This window comes from Mustela nigripes, chromosome 2 (genome assembly GCF_022355385.1).
Source record: "Mustela nigripes isolate SB6536 chromosome 2, MUSNIG.SB6536, whole genome shotgun sequence".
Classification (NCBI taxonomy): domain Eukaryota; kingdom Metazoa; phylum Chordata; class Mammalia; order Carnivora; family Mustelidae; genus Mustela; species Mustela nigripes.
This window is the reverse complement of record NC_081558.1, coordinates 49,112,890-49,132,699: the sequence shown is the minus strand read 5'-3', so window position 1 is coordinate 49,132,699 and position 19,810 is coordinate 49,112,890. Positions and strand designations below refer to the sequence as shown.

General features: G+C 37.1%; 1 protein-coding gene and 1 pseudogene across 2 annotated transcripts in view; one reads left to right on the top strand and one right to left on the bottom strand.

The window, feature by feature from the left end:
- GRM7 (glutamate metabotropic receptor 7) overlaps positions 1 to 19,810 on the bottom strand; it is a 913,283-nt gene that overhangs the window by 511,641 nt on the left and 381,832 nt on the right. The window lies entirely within an intron of this gene.
- LOC132009871 (60 kDa heat shock protein, mitochondrial-like) lies at positions 10,740 to 12,458 on the top strand (annotated as a pseudogene).

Below are 19,810 nucleotides of genomic sequence, written 5' to 3'. Positions count from 1 at the left end.
TTAAGACTTATTTATTTGGGAGAAAGAGAGAAAGGGAGAAAGAGAGAGATCTAGCAGGGAAAGAGGCCAAGGGAGAGGGAGAAAGAGAATCCCTAGGAGATTCCCCAGGGGTTTCTATCTCAGGATCCTGAGATCACGACCTGAGCCAAAATTAAGAGTCTGACACTCAATCCACTGAACCACTAGGTGCCCCATGTATAGATAAAGTTTTATTGGAACACAGCCACACTCATTTTGTCCTCCATTGCCATGGTTGCTTCCATACTAAAATGGCAGAGTTAAGTAACTGCAATAGGGATCATACAGTTGGCAAAGCCAAAAATACTTACTATCTGGCTCTTAAAAAGTATTCTGACCTGAATCCTGTACTCTTAACCCTCTTTAAGAATGTTTACTGAGGGGGATGCCTGGGTGGCTTTGTCAGTTAAGCCTCTTCCTTCAGCTCAGGTCATGATCCCAGGGTCCTGGTATTGAGCCCTGCATCAGGCTCCCTGCACGGTAGGGAATCTTCTTCCTCTATCCCTACCCCTGCTCTGTTCTATCTCTCTCACTAACTCTCTCTCAAATAAATAAATAAGTAAAATCTTTTTTTTTTTTTTTTAAACGATGTTTACTGACTGCTTATAATGTCGGGGCACTGTTCTGGGTGTTCTGAAGGTCTAATAAGGAAAACAGATAAAGATTTTTGCCATTGTGGAGCTCTACCCTAAAATATTCTAGGGCTCAGTGAAAAATGAAAATAGGGGAACTTCCTTAAAAAATAGTAAGAAGAAGAATACGTTCTGGATGGCAACGGCAGAGCATAACACCAAACAAAGGGCCTTTTCTAGGCATGGGGTCCTGTGGGAGTATAGGCTACATGCCCATGAAGCTAGCCTTGCTCCTTATATAGCCTTGCTATATATGGGCTATGATACAACTGTGCCCAAGAGAGCCTCACAAAGTAATCTCGATACATAAGGAAGGAACACTCTACTCCTACTTGCCTAGTTGACCTCCTGGGATGGGTGGCAGAGGTCTGTGTAGCTCTCTAAATGGGTCACATCCCACAGGGTTAACAGTATGCAGAGCTATGTTCCCTACACTTAGCACAAACTCACCGTACATTCTCCTTTTTAAGCAATACTTATGCAGCCATCATTTGTTAAAGTGCATAAATGCCAAACAATTTCAGTTTTCATGTTCTGATTTAATCAATCATCATACAATAGGATAATGAAACAACTCAATTTTTAGCTTCCATAAATATCTACTACATGATGAACTTGAAGTGTGCATTTATGAAGCATTCTCTGAGAGGGCCATAACCCAGTGGCCAAGAAATCTTTGTGGGATCCCTCAAAGAGGTGCAATTCACCAATAATGGTGGGTGAATTCATGAATGTATGTTTGAGAGTTCATTCAGGATAGTTTAAAAGCCCCACCTCCAGAATCTGAATGCCTGCTCCTGAATCCTTACTCTACCACATCCTAGCACTGCAACCTGGAACAAATTCCTCAACTTCTCTGAGACTTGGTTTCCTCAGCTATAAAGTGGGAGTAGAAACAGGATGCTGTGCAGATGAAATAAGTGAAAATGTATAAAATGCTAAAAACAGGGGCGCCTGGGTGGCTCAGTTGCTTACATGACTGCCTCCGACTCAGGTCATAATTCCAGGGGGTCCTGGATTCATGCCCCACGTCAGGCTCTCTGCTCAGCAAGAGCCAACTTCTCCTCTCCCTGTCACTCCCCCTGCTTGTCTCTCTATGTGTGTGTCAAGTAAATCAGATCTTTAAAAAATTTAAAAAAATAAAATGCTAAGAACAGCATCTGGCAATGCTGAATACTATATAAATTTGAATATCATTATTAATTATTATTATCATTATTTCCTTTGGGTAGGCTATAAGCAAGAGGTCATAAATTAAAATATCTACCTAGGTCACTTTGAGTTAACAAGGGATTGACATAAATGAATGAAGTTGGCATTTTAAAACACTGTTGGGCAACTTCTGAAGTGAGGAATGCATGCTTATCAGAAGGGTATTCTACCACCCAGCTTAAGCCAGTTGCTGCCACATTCAGCACTATTTCAGTGTGGCTTTTTTTTTTCCCAAGAAAAAAAAAACAACTAGAAACTTGAATATATATAAGAAATCTCTCAAATATTCAATGTTGACAATTACTTCAATTTCATTTAAATGCTCTGAGTAGCCCAAACAATATCTAAGCTCATCCTCCAGACAAAGGTTTTGCACACTTGGCTCTGTAGCATCCATCAGATTCTCACAGAAGTGTAAGCTTCCCCAAAAGGGTAAGAACTCCCATTCTAGAGCATCAGTGGATCATCCACGTATCTCAGATCGGCTCAGACCGTTCTATTTGGGAAGGTCTTCTGAGAAGTTGTGGAGACCATTCTATTTGGGAAGGTCTTCTGAGAAGTTGTGGAGTTGTGTGTTCAAAAGAACTCAATGGCAAGGGAAAGAACAGGTGAGCAGGGGAATAAAACTTGTTCCTTTTGAGGCAGCCATTTCTACTGCCAACACGAGAACCATCTCAGACTAGCCTTATCATATAGGAGAGCTTGGAGTTCATGCATCTGCCTTTCTAGAACAATTTCTATTCTCCCTGTCTGGTTTCCTACTATGATCTTTTTTCCCTCTTTCACTATCAAAAGTCAATGCAGGGAATAGTTATAATTTAATGTGAATGGAAGTCAGAGATCTTCCATTTCCCATGGATTTTTATGAAGGGCATAGGGGGCTTCATGTAGAGTGGATTCCCTGTGTTCCCTCTTGTTTAATCATATTATTTCAGGTAGCTGGAAAAAAATGGGAGGCATTGTCCTCTGGCTGATGGAGTTTACTTATCCATTCTGGGCCTCTCACTTCAAGCAGCAGAAATGGAAGAGTTAGTAACTTTAATAATTTTCACTTGACTAAAGGTTATCCGTATGACTTTTAATGCATACAGTTGGATGTAAAGACCTTAAATCTTAGTTGTCAAGGACTGTTTTGAGGAGTCACTATATTTGCAATTGTCTTACAGTGATTGGGTACACAGACTGAGTTCACTGAAAGGACTGGATTTCTTGGAACTGAACTCCATGGTGGCCAATGTACTTTGGATATTTTTGCACTGCCACGATCTGAACAAGTTACCTATCTCACAACAAGTATTAACATAAAATGATCCTAGGAATAAATCCCACTTGGTTGTGATGAATAATCCTTTTAATGTACTGTTGGATCCTATTGGATAGTTTTTTGGTGAGAATTTTTGCATCCGTGTTCATCATGGATATTGGTCTGTAATTCTCCTTTTTGAGGGGGTCTTTTTCTGGTTTTGGGATCAAGGAAATGCTGACCTCATAAAATGAGTTAGGAAGTTCCTTCCATTTCTGGTTTTTGGAACAGTTTCAGGAGAATTGGTATTAATTCTTCTTTAAATGTTTGGTAGAATTTCTCTGGGAAGCTATCTGGCCCTGGGCTCTTGTTCTTTGGGAGATTTCTGATGACTGCTTCAGTCTTCTTACTGGTTATGGATCTGATCAGGCTTTCTATTTCTTCCTGGTTCAGTTTTGGTAGTTTATATGTTTCTAGGAATGCATCCATTTCCTCCAGCTTGTCAAATTTACTGGTGTATAGTTGCTCATGATAAGTTCTTATAATTGTTCATATTTCTTTGGTATTGGTTGTGATCTCTCCTTTTTCATTCACAATTTTATTAATTTGGGTCCTTTCTCTTTTCTTTTTGAGAAGTCTGGCCAGGGGTTATCAATCTTATTAATTCTGCCAAAGAACCAACTCCTAGTTTCAGCTGTAAGGTTAGTTCAACATCCACAAATCAATCAATGTGTTACAATACATTAATAAAAGAAAGAACAAGAACCATATGATACCCTAAATAGATGCTGAAAAAGCATTTGACAAAGTACAACATCCCTTCTTGATCAAAACTCTTCACAGTGTAGGGATAGAGGATACATACCTTAATATCATCAAGGCCATCTATGAAAAACCCACAGCGAATAACATTCTCAATGGGGAAAAACTGAAAGCTTTTCCCCTAAGGTCAGGATCATGGCAGGGCTGTCCACTATCACCACTGCTATTCAACATAGACTAGAAGTCCTAGCCTCAGCAATCAGACAACAAAAAGAAATAAAGGGCATCCAAATCAGCAAAGAAGAAGTCAAACTCTCATTCTCTGCAGATTATCAGATACTTTATGTGGAAAACCCAAAAGACTCCACTCTAAAATTGCTAGAACTCATACAGGAATTCAGTATGTGTCAGGATATAAAATCAATGCACAGAAATCAGTTGCATTTCTATACACCAACAATAAGACACATGAAACAGAAATTAAGGAGTCAACCCCATTTATAATTGCACCCAAAAGTATAAAATATCTAAGAATAAACCTAAACAAAGAGGCAGAGAATCTGTACTCAGAAAACTATAAAGTACTCATGAAAGAAATTGAGGAAGACACAAGTAAGTGGAAAAACATTCCATGCTCATGGATTGGAAAAACAAATATTGTGAAAATGTCTATGCTACCTAAAGCAATCTACACATTTAATGCAATCCCTATCAAAATAACATCAATTTTTTTCAAACAAATGGAAAAATAATCCTAAAATTTATATGGAACCAGAAAAGACCCTGAATAGCCAGGGGAGTGTTGAAAAAGAAAGCCAAAGTTGGTGTCATCACAATTCCAGACTTCAAGCTCTATTACAAAGCTGTCATCATCAGGACAGTATAGTACTGGCACAAAAAGAGACCCATAGATCACTGGAGCAGAATAGAGAGCCCAGAAATAGACCCTTAACTCTATGGTCAACTGATCTTCGACAAAGCAGAAAAGAATGTCCAATGGAATAGACAGTCTCTTCAACAAATGGTGTTGGGAAAACTGGACAGTCACATGCAGAAGAATGAAGCTGGACCATTTCCTCACACCACACACAAAAATAGACTCAAAATGGATGAAAGACCTCAATGGGAGACAGGAATCCATCAAAACCCTTGTGGAGAACACAGGCAGCAACCTCTTCAACCTCAGCTGCAGCAACCTCTTCCTAGAAACGTCACTAAGGGTAAGGGAAGCAAGGGTGAAAATGAACTATTGGGACTTCATCAAGATCATAAGCTTTTGCACAGCAAAGGAAATAGTCAACAAAACCAAAAGACAACAGAAAGAATGGGAGAAGATATTCGCAAATGACATATCAGTTAAAGGGCTAGTATCCAAAATCTATAAAGAACTGCTCAAACTCAACACCCAAAGAAAAAATAATCCAACCAAGAAATGGGCAGAAGTTATGAACAGACACTTCTGCAAAGAAGACATCCAGATGGCCAATAGACACATGAAAAAGTGTTCCACATCACTGGGAATCAGGAAAATACACATCAAAACCACAGTGAGATACCACCTCACACCACTCAGAATGGCTAAAATTAACAAGTCAGGCAGAGACAGATATTTGCAAGGATGTGGAGAAAGGGGAACCTTCCTACACTGTTGGTGGGAATGCAAGTTGGTGCAGCCACTCTGGGAAACAGAGTGGAAATTCCTTACAAAGTTGAAATAGAGCTACCCTAAGACCCAGCAATCACACTGTTGGGTATTTACCTTAAAGATACAAATGTAGTGATCTGAAGGGGCACATACACCTGAATGTTTATAGCAGCAATGTCCACAATAACTAAACTATGAAAATAACCTAATGCCATATATATATATATATATAGATACATATATCTATATAGATACACACACACACACACACACACACACACACACACACAATGTAATACTATGCCATTAACAAAATGAAATCTTGCCATTTGAAAAGAGGTGGATAGATCTAGAGGGTATTATGCTATGGGAAATAAATCAATCAGAGAAAGAAAATTATCATATGATCTCTCTGATATGAGGAATTTGAGAGGCAGGCCGGGGGTTCTTGGGGGCTAGGAGGGAAAAAATGAAACATGATGGGACTGGGAGGGAGAGAAACCATAAGAGACTCTTAATCTCATGAAACAAACTGATGGTTGCTGGGGGGGTGGGAGGTAGGGATAGGGTGGCTAGGTTATGGACTTTGGGGAGGGTATATGCTATGGTGAGTGCTGTGAAATCTGTAAGCTGATGATTCACAGACCTGTACCCCTGGGCCAAATTAACATTATAATTAACATTATATGTTAATAAAAAAATATAAGGATTCTAATAGCCCAAACACAGAACTTTAATTTTATTCTCTACTGTTTGCTGTATTACAGTGATTTCAGAGCAATGATTCAAATTACTTTAGCATATGGGATTTGAACAGGATTTAGTATTCTTTTTTTTCAGGTATTTTCATTATATTCCTATGCTATCTCTGTTAAAAAGGTAACATTCCCCCCCATTATGTTGATACCCTGACAAAAATAACGATGTAAGGTCAGGCACTTGAGAGAATAACTTAATTCTCTTGACTCCTAGCCAAGTATACTTTTCTCAGGAAATGGAACCATTCCCTTTTTTCTTACTTTGAAAGCATTAAAATTCTTCCTGGTTGTTCAAACTTTTAATAGCTCCTTGTTGAACTGCATCAACTATGGCTACTTTCCTTTCAATATATCATTAGTGAAGACTTAATAACATAACATTCACCTTATGTCTCCCAATTGCCTACAGAATAACATCCAAACTCCTTACCAAGCTTTAGAAGGTACTTCACAATCTAACCCGAGTCAACCTCTCTGCCATTATAATCTTCCACTTTTACTCTGTATTTCCATGCTAGCCAAATTGATCTTCTTTCCATCTTTCTTTTTCCTAAGCTTCCCTGATTGGTATCTCTCACTCATAATCAAGTGCACTATCTAACGCATTCATAAATGAACTGGACTTACTCCGAAGTTCCTGACTGCCTACCATGCAAGACTTTTAAATATTTTATCTATTTATTTGACAGAGAGAGATCACAAGTAGGCTGAGAGGCAGGCAGAGAGAGAGGGGGAAGCAGGCTCCTGTAGAGCTGAGAGCCCGATGCAGGACTCGGTCCCAGGACCCTGAAATCATGACCTGAGCCCAAGGCAGAGGCTTAACCCACTGAGCCACCCAGGTGCCTCAAGAGTTTTAAAGATATTTTATAGTATGCCAATTATTTTTAATTTTTAAAATATTATCGAATGTTTAGTTTTTAAATGAATCCTTACTTATTAATATGAGTTATTTCTATGGTTAAATAACATTATAAAGTAGTTCTCTCTTTTATCTACTTCTAAGTACTTCTTGCCAAAACAGAAAAGAAAAAAAAAAAATGATGTATTCTGGCTCCCAATAATGGTCACTGGCAATTAGAAGGAATGATACAATCCTTTGAAAAAAATGCATAAAGGAAAAGGAAACTTCTGATTTTTTTTCCCCTTCTCTGTAGCTTTGATTCTTTAGGGATATCCAGTTCCAAGTAAGTTTTTCCATCAATATCTACTCTCCCCTTTTAGTGCAGAATATTCAGCTAAGCCTTTGGCCCCAAAGAATACTGTGACTAACTTCTGACCAAGAGATATGAGCCAGAGTGTCAACAACCTCTGGCCATGACCTTAAAATGAAAGAGTGTTCCCTGGCCTTCCCATTTCCTACTTTCTGCCCTATATGCAGACACAGTGGTACAACATCTTGATTTTTGCAGGTGAGGGCAATGCCCTGGGCATTGTAGAAAAAAACAGCATTAATTTGAGCCCCTGCTGACTTGTGGATAGAGTCGCATTAGTGAAACAGAGGTACACTTCTCTCTTGTTTTGATTGTGTTATTTTTGTTCTCTCTCTCACACACACAACTACATCTCTATTATAACAAATATAGAAACATAAAATTCTTGTATATTTCCACAGATTTTTCACATGGCAAATTCAGGAGGGAACCTTATTCTAATGTGGTGATTTGTCTATGCCAATACTTTTCATTTGGCTGATTAAGAAGTGATTTGTTTAGTCATGCTCTTTTTTACCTTTAAATCTAATTTCATGTCCCTTGTTAGAGTCAGTTTTTATATTATTGACCCATATTTAATTTTTAAAATTATGTAACACAATGGTTTTGAAGATAAACATTCAAAATCATTGCTACCCACATTTTCTAATCGTCTCTAGGTATATGGCTGATAGCACATAAAATTCTTGTGTCCAAAATAATACTGAGAATTCTTTTCCTCTCTCTCATTTACCTTCACTCTAAGAAATGATGGGAATTGTAAAAGCTAAACAAAGCCCAAGGAAAAAAAATGCAGAGATCTATAGAAGGCACACTCACATTTACATCTATGCTCTAGGGACCTTTTGCTTTTACTTTCACAAGCCAGGTAACTGCCTGGAACAAAAGCACATCAGGAGAGATAATTCTGTGAATAGATGTAATGAGTTTTTGGGGGGAGAGTCACAAAATTCCTTTGAGAATCTCAGGCAAGTTATCCCAGACTACCTATCTATCTATCTACACACACACACACACACACACACAGACACACACACACACGTGCGTGCGCGCGCGCACACACACACACACACGTATATTTAGCATATAATTCAGTGAATTCACTTTAAAGACTTCTAGAAGACCGTATATGAGTTCCAGAGTAAAATCCTAGACTTGAAACTGATATCCAGATATCCATACTCATGTCTGTGTCTATGTCTATGTCTGTGTCTGTGTCTGTGTCCGTGTCTGGTCTGTATCTATGTCTATCTATCTACCTATACTTTTCATCCTGGATTTTTCATACATTTAGTGTTTAAACTGCTGTGTTCTCTATCTTATATCTACTTATGAATAATGATAAACATAATAAAACAATAAGATCAGCAACTGCTTTTATTAATGACTTCCCATGCCTCAGCTATTGTGCACTTTTTCTGTCACTTAGTCTTCAAAATAAGTCTTTTATATAGATGACTTACTCTTGATGGTATATCTGAAACATTGAATATTTGTATCATTGGTCAAAGGTCTCCCATAGAAAGTGACAGAGTTATTATCTGAAGATAAAATTATCTAATATGAAGCCAGAACTCAAATTATGCCAGATAAAACCAACCTATATGGTTAATTTCATTCTCAATCAACTTTTTTTCTTAAATTGAAGAATAATTTACATGTCATAAAATGCACAGATTTTGAGTTTCAGTGAGCTTTGACAAATGCGTAACCACTGACATAATCAGAAAAGGAGCATTTCTCTAACCCCCAAAATTTCTTTTTCAATTAATCTACTTCCTCCAAATGTAAGCACTGTTCTGATTTTCAGCACCACATAACAGCTTTGACTATTCAAGAATGTCGCAGAGGGGTGCCTGGGTGGTTCAGTGGGTTAAGCCTCTGACTTCAGCTCAGGTCATGATCTCAGGGTCCTGGGATCGAGTCCCGCATCAGGCTCTCTGCTCGGCAGGGAGCCTGCCTCCTCCTCTTTCTCTCTCTGCCTGCCTCTCTGCCTACTTGTGATCTCTCTCTGTCAAATAAACAAATAAAATCTTAAAAAAAAAAAAGAATGTCACAGAAATAAAATTATTCAGTATGTTCTTTTTGTGTCTGCCCTCCTTTAGTGGACAGGTTTTTTAAAATCCACCCATACTGGTCATTCATTCAATTCTATTTCTGTATAGTATTCCCTCATATGAATACAGCACAATTTGCAATATCCTTTTTGCTCTTCATGAACATCTCAGTGACTTCTAGTTTTGACTATAATGAATAAAGGTCCTATGAGTATCTATGCACAAGTCTTTAAGTGGACCCATGCATTCATTTTTTTTATTTTAATAAAAACTAGGAGTGAGATTGCTGGGTTATAGTCCAGGTATGAATTTAAATTTATTAGAAACTACTGAATGTGTTTCTAAAATGACTGCCATTTGATGTTCCCACTAGTGATATGAGAGTTCTAGCTTATAGACAACATCGATACTGTCAGTATTTTTTTGCTGTTTTTTTTTTTTTTTTTTTTTTTTTTTTTTAGTTTTAGTTTTAGTCATTCCAGTGGTTGTAGGCTAGCATCTCATTGCAGTTTTATTTGGCATTTTCTTGATGGTAATGACATCGAGTACTTTTCAAATTCTTATTTCCTTTTTGTGCTTACTTTTGTGAAATTTTCACTAAGTCTTTGACCTTTTCTTACTGGATTCTTTGTCTTTTTCTTATTGATATGTAGGCATGCAGACATTCTTTTTTTTTGAATTATTAATTTTTTATTTTTTTATAAACATATATTTTTATATCCAGGGACATTCTTAATTTATAAAAAAAAGTATGAGGTATATATATTATTTTACATACTATCATATTTTTTCCTTCTAGGTATGTAGGTTATCTTACTAATGAGCAGAACTTTTAGGTTTGACAAAGTTTAACTTACCCATTTTTTTCTTTTATAATTTAGTTAGTGCTTTTTATGCTGATGAAATCTCTTCTTACACTGAAGTCATGCATATATATAGCTGACCCTTGAACAACATGGGATTAGGAGTAGTGACCCCCCACAAAGTTGAAAATCTGCACATACCTTTTGACTCCCTAAAATCTCAACTGCTACTAGCCTACTGCTGACCAGAAGTCTTACCAGTAATATAAACACTCAAGTAATACATATTCTGTATATTATATGTTATATACTGCAGTATTAAAGTAAAGTAAGCTAGCCCTCACTCCTCTCCGATGGCCTCCCTCACCGTGCACATGCTCTGCCGCTGCCCTGCAGAAATGCTTCAATTGCCCACAGTCCCTCGCCAAATTAGGCCTGTGTCCAGAGCACTGGCTCCTCATCTCACTCAGGCCTATGCCAAAGATGTAAAATTTGGTGCAGATGCCCGAGCCTTAATGCTTTAAGGTGTAGACCTTTTAGCTAATGCTGTAGCCGTTACAATGGGGCCAAAGGGAAGAACAGCAATTATTGAACAGAGTTGGGGAAGTCCCAAAGTGACAAAGGATGGTGTGACCATAGCAAAGTCAAATGACTTAAAAGATAAATACAAAAATATTGGCACTAAACTTGTTCAAGATGTCACCAATAACACAAATGAAGAGGTTGGGGACAGCACCACTACTGCTACTGTCTTGGCATGCTCTATTGCCAAGGAAGGCTTCGAGAAGATTAGCAAAGGTGCTAATCCTGTGGAAATCAGAAGAGGTGTGATGTTAGCTGTTGATGCCATAATTGCTGAACTTAAGAAGCAGTCTGAACCCATGACAACCCCTGAAGAAATTGCTCAGGTTGCTACCATTTCTGCAAATGGAGACAAAGAAATTGGCAACATTGTTTCTGATACAATGAAAAAGGTTGGAAGAAAGGGTGTCATCACAGTAAAGGATGGAAAAACACTAAATGATGAATTAGAAATTATTGAAGGCATGAAGTTTGATCGAGGTTACATTTCTCCATACTTATTAATACCTCAAAAGGTCAGAAATGTGAATTCCAGGATGCCTATGTTCTATTGAGTGAAAAGAAAACTTCTAGTGTCCAGTCCATTGTACCTGCTCTTGAAATTGCCAATGCTCACCATAAGCCCTTGGTCATAATTGCTGAAGATGTTGATGGAGAAGCTCTGAATACACTCGTTTTGAATAGGCTAAAATTTGGTCTTTAGGTTGTGGCAGTCAAAGCTCCAGGTTTTGGTGACAATAGAAAGAACCAGCTTAAAGACATGGCTATTGCTACTGGTGGTGCAGTTTTTGGGGAAGAAGGATTGACTCTAAATCTTGAAGATGTTCAGCCTCACGACTTAGGAAAAGTTGGAGAGGTCATTGTGACCAAAGATGATGCCATGCTTTTAAAAGGAAAAGGTGACAAGGCTCAAATTGAAAAATGTATTCAAGAAATCATTGAGCAGTTAGATATTACAACTAGTGAATATGAAAAGGAAAAGCTGAATGAACGTTTGGCAAAACTCTCAGATGGCGTAGCTGTGTTGAAGGTTGGTGGGACAAGTGATGTTGAAGTGAATGAAAAGAAAAAGTTACAGATGTGCTCAATGCTACACGAGCTGCTGTTGAAGAAGGCATTGTTCTGGGAGGGGGTTGTGCCCTGCTTCGGTGCACTCCAGCCTTGGATTCATTTAACTCCAACTAACGAAGATCAAAAAATTGGTATAGAAATTATTAAGAGAACACTCAAAATTCCTGCAATGACCATTGCTAAGAATGCAGGTGTGGAAGGATCGTTGATAGTTGAGAAAATTATGCAGAGTTCCCCAGAAGTTGGTTATGATGCTATGCTTGGAGATTTTGTGAATATGGTGGAAAAAAGGGATCATTGATCCAACGAAGGTTGTAAGAACTGCTTTATTGGATGCTGCTGGAGTGGACTCTCTGTTAACTATGGCAGAAGTTGTAGTCACTGAAATTCTTAAAGAAGAGAAGGAACCAGCAATGGGTGGAATTGGTAGAATGGGAGGGGCTATGGGAGGTGGCATGTTCTGATTCCTAGAATAGTGTTTTACCATTATTAATGAACTGTGAGAGGAAGCCCATGCTGTGCTCCTCACCCATAACTTCAGAGAAGTCAGTTGAAGGAAATGATTGAAGAAAAGGCTGGCTGATGTTTAAGAAAATCACTATAACCATCAGTTACTGGTTTCAGTTGACAACATATAATGGTTTACTGCCTCATTGTCCATGCCTACAGATAATTTATTTTGTATTTCCGAATAAAGACATTTGTACATTCCTGATAACTGAGTGCAAGAGCCATGTACCAATGTACTGCTTTCAACTTAAATCACTGAGGCATTTTTACTACTATTCTGTTAAAATCAGGATTTTAGTGTTTGCCATCACCAGATGAAAAGTTAAGAAGCAGCCTTTCTGTGGAGAGTAAGAATAATTGTGTACAAAGTAGAGAAATATTCAATTATGTGAAAACCTTTGTGTAATAAAAATTTGTTTAAAGTTAAAAAAAAGAGAAAATTTACTTGAATAATCATAAGGAAGAGAAAAGACATTTATAGTATTATATTGTACTTAACTGAAAAAAAAACCCTCTGTAAGTGAACCCATACAGTTCAAACCTATGTTGTTCAAGGGTTAATTATACTCTCACATATTTTGTTTTCCTAAAAGCTTGATAGTCTTAAGTTTTACAGTACATTTATGATTCTGATTAATTTTATGTATGTTGAGAGATAAGGTTGAATTTTTAAAAAAAAATATAGATATATAGTTGATCAAGCAACTTAGGCAAAAAAAAAAAAAAAAAACCAAAAACACAAAACAAAAAAAACAAAATATACCAACTTTCCTAACACTATTGAATTATCTTGGCACTTTTGTAGAAAATCAGTTGACATGTGTGAATCTATTTCTGGGTTCTATTATATTGATTTGGTCTATTTTTCTATTTTTATGCCAATGTGATATTGTCCTGATTACTATAGCTGTATAATAGGTCTTGAATCTGGCATAGTAAGTCCTCCAACCATGTTCTCATTTTTCAAGCCTGTTTGGGCTACTGGCTGTTCCATATCACTTACATTTCCATATAAACTAAGGAATTAGCTTTTACAATCTCTACACAAGACAATCCTTCTGGGAGTTTGACTGGAATTGTATTGAATTTACAGATCAGCTGGAGAATTGACATAGGGAGCTGTCTTGGATCTATTCACACCTTATTCAGACTCATAAGGCGTGAGTCCACAGCTGGTACCTGTCTATCCACAAGGATTCAAATCAGGTAAGGACTTGGCAGCAGTACACAGGTCAGGATTCCTACTGCATGTAGTCCTTATTTCCGTACAAATAACCATCCAGGAATTACTGTCTTTGATCTACCAAATGATGACAGTTGAGGGAAGACGAAACAGGATCCCCACTGTGGATGTGAGGCTCACCTTTCTTAGCCCTATGCACATAGGAGCCAGTATCTCTTGTAACAATATCATGGATTTAGTTTCCAGGACTCCTGCAAGAGATATGTCAATATATAGGATTCACTTGACTAAAAGAAATCAAAAGTTAAGTCTTTCTATCAGGAATTTATATTACTTCCCAGGCAGATGCTATTCTGGGGTCATATTTATCATATAGTTAATGTTGCATCTTTTTCATATTTCTAGGGGAGCTGAGATAGAAAACTCTGTAGAAATCTAATTATTTTTTTATTTAATTAATTTTCCCTTTAGTCCAATACCAAATTCCATCTTGATACTAAGTTCAAGTTCTCATGTAGAAGGAAAAGTTTTTTGTTTAAGATGCACTTAAGGGTGAACTAGTAATATTAAATCTTTCTAAATATAAGCAAGTTATAATTCTCCAGTTATTTATATTTTTCCTTAATTCTTCGTAACAATGTCTTGAAATTTTCAAGGTAAAAGTCACATACATATTTTTTTCAAATTATTATAAGTATTTTATTATTCTGATGTTATCTCAAAGACACTTGCAATTTAAGAAATGTTTAAATAACGAATTCATTTACTAACACTGTAATCTTTATTTTCTCTGTGTTATAAGGCCCTAAACACGTTGCTATTATTTTGGTTTGAATACTCAAATGTAATTCAAAGAATTTAAGAATAGGAAAAAACAATGATTTATATTTGTCTGCATATTTACATTTCTAGTGCTCTTTATACCTTTCCAAAGATCCAAATTTCTATTATGTTTCATTTTCCTCATACATACAGAATTCTCTATGTTGGTTCCTCCTGTGTAGGATTGTTGAGATTCATTCTCTCAACTTTTGTATTTGAAAATGTCTTTATTTTATCTTTATTTTTAAAGTATATTGTATTAGTCAGGGTATTCCAGAGAAACAGAACAGGATCAAAAGGAGACATACTTTTCACTCTCTCTGTCTCACCGCTTCCACTCTCCTTCTCTCCCTCCCTTCCTCTCTCTGTCTGTCTAAATGAGCATACAGGAGTGTGTGTGTGTGTGTGTGTGTGTGTGTGTGTGTAAAAAGAAGGACGTGGTTGATTGATAAAGAATTCGCTTATGTGTTTGTGGAGGTTGATAAGTCTCATGATCTGCCATCTGCAAATTGGAGTCCAGAAAAGCCCATGGAGTAATTCCAGTCTAAACCTGAAGGTCTGAAAACCAGGGGAGCCAACCGTATAAGTCCTAGCTCAAGAATAAAGGCCAGAGAACCAGGAGCATCAGTGTTCGAGGGCAGGAGAAGGTGAATATCTGTTTAACAATAGAACAAATTTTCCCTTCCCCATCTTTTTGTTGTATCCAGGCTCTTAATGGATTGGACAGTACCAACCCACACTGGTGAAGGTAATATTCTTTATTTGTCCACTGATTCAAAAGCTAATCTCTTTTATCTACAACCTCACAGACATACCCTGAAATAATGCTTTACCAGTTATCTAGGCATCCCTTAGGCCAATCAACCTGATACATAAAATTAACCATCACAGATATTTCCCCTGGATATAGAACTCTAGATTTACGGCTTTTCCTTTTCTCTTTTCCAATTCAGCATTTTAAAGATTTTTTCATTGCTTCTCACAAGAAGTAGGACATTGTTTATTCTTCTTTACATTTTTCCCTTTTCTCTGTCCACTTTTGATAAGTTTCATCTTCTTTGGTTTTCAGCAGTGTGACTGTGGTGTGCCTAGATATGATTTTCTTTGCATTATATTGTATGAGGTTCAATAAGATTCTTTGATCTACAAATAATTGTTATTCATCATTTTAAGATATTTCTGCCATTACTTATTCTAATATATTTTTGCCTCTTTTAAAAAATTTTTAAATTATTTTATTAACATATAATGTATTATTTACCCCAGGGGTACAGGTCTGTGAATCATCAGGCTTACACATTCACCATAACCCATACCCTCCCCAATGTTATTTTTTGCCTCTTTTTATCTCCTAACCCTATTGGGAGTCTAAATATATATGTATATATACATATACATACATATGTATACACATGTATGTGTATACACATATACACAGATATATGTGTGTATATATGTATATGTGTGTGTCTACACACACACACACACACACACACACACACACACACATTATTTGATGTTATGCCACAGGTGATTGAGGTTTTGTTCAGTTTTTTTCAGTCAATCTGAGCTTCATTTAGATGATTGCTATTTATCTTTCCTCAAACTGATTGATCAAAGAATCTTATTTCCAATGAGCGGTTACTCTCATTTAATAAGTGTATGACTTTAAAACTGCATTTTTCAGTTCTAGATTTCCATTTAGTTATTTTTAAAGCATTTTTTACAATTCTCTTGAAAATAATGTAATAAAAAATCATAGTAATATAGAAACCAGAAAATGTAGGTTTTGGAAATCACAGTATATCTATTATTTTACCAGCCATCCATTCTCTCTTCTTTTGGTAATTATACTTTTACTTTGTGGGATGTCTATTTTATTTAGGCTCATCCTGACTCAGGAGTAAAGTGCATGACTTTAGCTTAAAGAAATCAGTTATTTACAGTCCCCTGAGAAAACTGATTGCTTTGGGTATAGGTTCATGTTTCATTCAGAACCAATGAAATATCAGAAGAATTTCTACAGGAATTCTGGAAAGGGACTTCTCATTCTTGTAGCATTTTATCCCAGAACTCTGAAAAGTCTAGAATTGCTGAAACCATTTTGCCATCATGAGATGATCAATCTGAAGATGGGATCAACATACAATAAGACAAGAGACAACTTGAGCTAAGGAATTGAAGGTGAGGTCTGATCCAAAGCATCAAGCCTCAATCTTGCCTATATTGCATGAGGCAATATACCATTTTACCTTAAAATGATAGAGACTGGATTATTGGTTAACTCTAATTCCAGCTGAATTTAGGTTGGGGCTTTGAAAATGATGGATTATAGATTATGTCATAAGTGAGGCAGCCATTAGAGTTGTTCAGGTGGTCGGCTATACCTACTAACAACCTCAAAAGGTTATTTCAGTTTGTCATGAGCATATCATTACCTTCCATCTGTGAAGTGCTATGAAAATGTTTGGAAAGCATTGCCTTATGCAAATGATTTAATATTTCTAAACTTCATTTTTACCATATGTTAAATAAGAAAGCTATAAAATGGTATCTTTTTTTTTTTTTAAAGATTTTATTTATTTATTTGACAGAGAGAGACCACAAGTAGGCAGAGAGGCAGGCAGAGAGAGAGAGGAGGAAGCAGGCTCCCTGCTGAGCAGAAAGCCTGATGTGGGACTCGATCCCAGGACCCTGAGATCATGACCTGAGCCGAAGGCAGCGGCTTAACCACTGAGCCACCCAGGCGCCCCTATAAAATGGTATCTTTAAAGGATTTTTAATCTATACCATTTTATGAATCCACATGGTCAATTTTGGCCACAAAATTCCAATAGCCAAGTCCAAAACCATATTGTATAACCCTGATAGGAAATGGATTATGTCAATACTAAAAGAAACAAAAGGAAAGGCATAATTAACAAATGGAGACACACTGAACACACAACACTGGGACACACTGGGTCATTAGTGATGAGTGTGCATAAAAAAAACTTTCTAAAATGGGTCAGATCACTTCACCTATAACCTAGATGGTAGCACCCAGTTTTAAGAAAACTCTACACCTAAAACTGCAAACACATCAAAATAGATAGATACTGAGTCTAAAGTCCCTGTCAACATTAAAGTTTCCATCATTTGATTACTATTCAATAATCAATAATTACATTCCCATGTGCAAGAAAATTGTCTGAAGTTGCAAACAAAAAGGAATGGCATTCAAAAAGTCTATAGCAGAAAGCGAGACATAGATTGAATGTGGGCACATCCAGTGTCACAAAGAAAAATACACTGCATTATGCTGGAAGAGGTCTTATTCATCCTCTAGCACAAATCCATCATTTTAAAGATGAGAAAGACCATGACAAATCTGATCTTTTCTGATAAAACAAATAGGTTCTTTTGCCACATGGCGCTCAACCACGGTCTTCTAATTTGAGGTGTACACCCTGTAAGAGATCCCATATTATGAACCTCCATGGCTTCCTTTCCTGGTAAATAAATAGCATGTGGTATCCCTCTGGACCATTTAGCTCTTGCTAGTCAGAGAATCATTATTTAAGTTGAAACCCTTGTTTAATAATCTCATGATGCTAAGATATATCCTGCAGGGAATCAGATAAAACCTTTTAGCTCAGAAAGGATTATAAGTTAATGGCTCAGTTGGTGGTACATATGCCTGTTGTGCTTTCTCAGAGATAACGATGCTGCTTCCATTCCATTTCATTGAAGATGTAAAAAAGTTCCATGGGTATAAACCAAGAATTTCAGCAGGTAATACAGAAAAAATAGGTGTAGTTACTGTCACTATATGCTAGCGTTGCTGAGAAACTTACTCCTGAGGCATGATGAAAAAGCTGGGGCCCTCGAAAGCTGGCAGATCTCTGAAATGTTCTAACAACCAAAGCATGCATCTGTGCATAAATAGAAATCTGGAGGGATGCCCTGGAAAGCTGGTTAGAGCAACCATGTGACTTACTCAGTTGGCAAAACTGAAGTACCACCAGCTTCCTAAGTCTCTCATTTTTCATGCTGATGGGAGTTTATAACAGTTCTGAAAATTCAGAATCAGCATCTCATCTGTTCACACCTTCACTAGCTAGTCCACCCAAGCCTGCAACCTCGTGGTTAGCTGAGCATTAAGCTCAGAGTTGGTAACAAATATATCTTGATTGAGTATGTTTAATAGAAAAGTAAATAATCTTTCCTTTAAGTTTTCCTTTCCCTTTGTTTTTTTAAAAAGATTTACTTACCTGGGGCACCTGGGTGGCTCCGTAGGTTAAGCGTCTGCCTTTAGTTCAGGTCATGATCTTAGGGTCCTGGGATCTAGCCCAGCATCAGGCTCCTTGCTCGGCGGATTGTCTGCTTCTCCCTTCCTCTCTGTCTCTCCCATCTGCTCGTGCCCATTCTCTCTCTCTCTCTCTCTCTCTCTCTCTCCCTTTCTCAAATAAATAAATTTTAATCTTTAAGAAAAGATTTACTTACCTACTTGATAAAAAGAGAGAGAGAGTGTGAGAGTATGTGAATGGGGAGGGGTATAGGGAGGGCAGAGGAAGAGAATCTCAAGCAATCACCTTGCTTGAGCCAGAAGTGGCGAGATCTCAGGACTCTGAGATCCTGACCTCAGCTGCAATCAAGAGTCAGGTACTTAACCAAGAGCCATCAAGGTGCCCCCATCCTTTTCCTTTCTCGACCTCAGGTTTATGGGATGGCTTTTTCAGTTATTTCATATATATATATATATATATATATATATTTTAATTCCTAATTTAAACATGAAAATAAGTTCCTCTATAGATAGCAAATGTCAACAATGAGTATAAAGTAAACAGGTATGTGCAAAACCCTCAACGAAGTGCATGGCACATATATAAGCATTGTTACTTACTCATTATTGTTCTTGTTATTATTATTACTATCATGAGTAGTACTAATATCACTACCACTTAGATACTTGTAATCTACAGATTACACCTTCATTCACAAGCCCTATAGAAATCAAAATTCAGCATTTTTGATCAAATGATCAAAATTATTTGATCAAATGATCAGAATTTGATCATTTTTTATCAAAAATGCCATTTTGTTCGTTGATTAAGGTTCTCTCAAATTGGAGATCAAGCAAAGACCATCAACATTGAAGTAAGTTTTGGCTAAATTATGTTTTATTTAATTAATTTAACAACCATATGCTGGCTGCTTATGTATGTGCCAAGCACCGTGTCACGAACCATGTGAGAGAGTGTGTGTGAAGGAATAAGCAATCAGAAGCCAGACTGACATTTTCCAGAAAGGCAACGT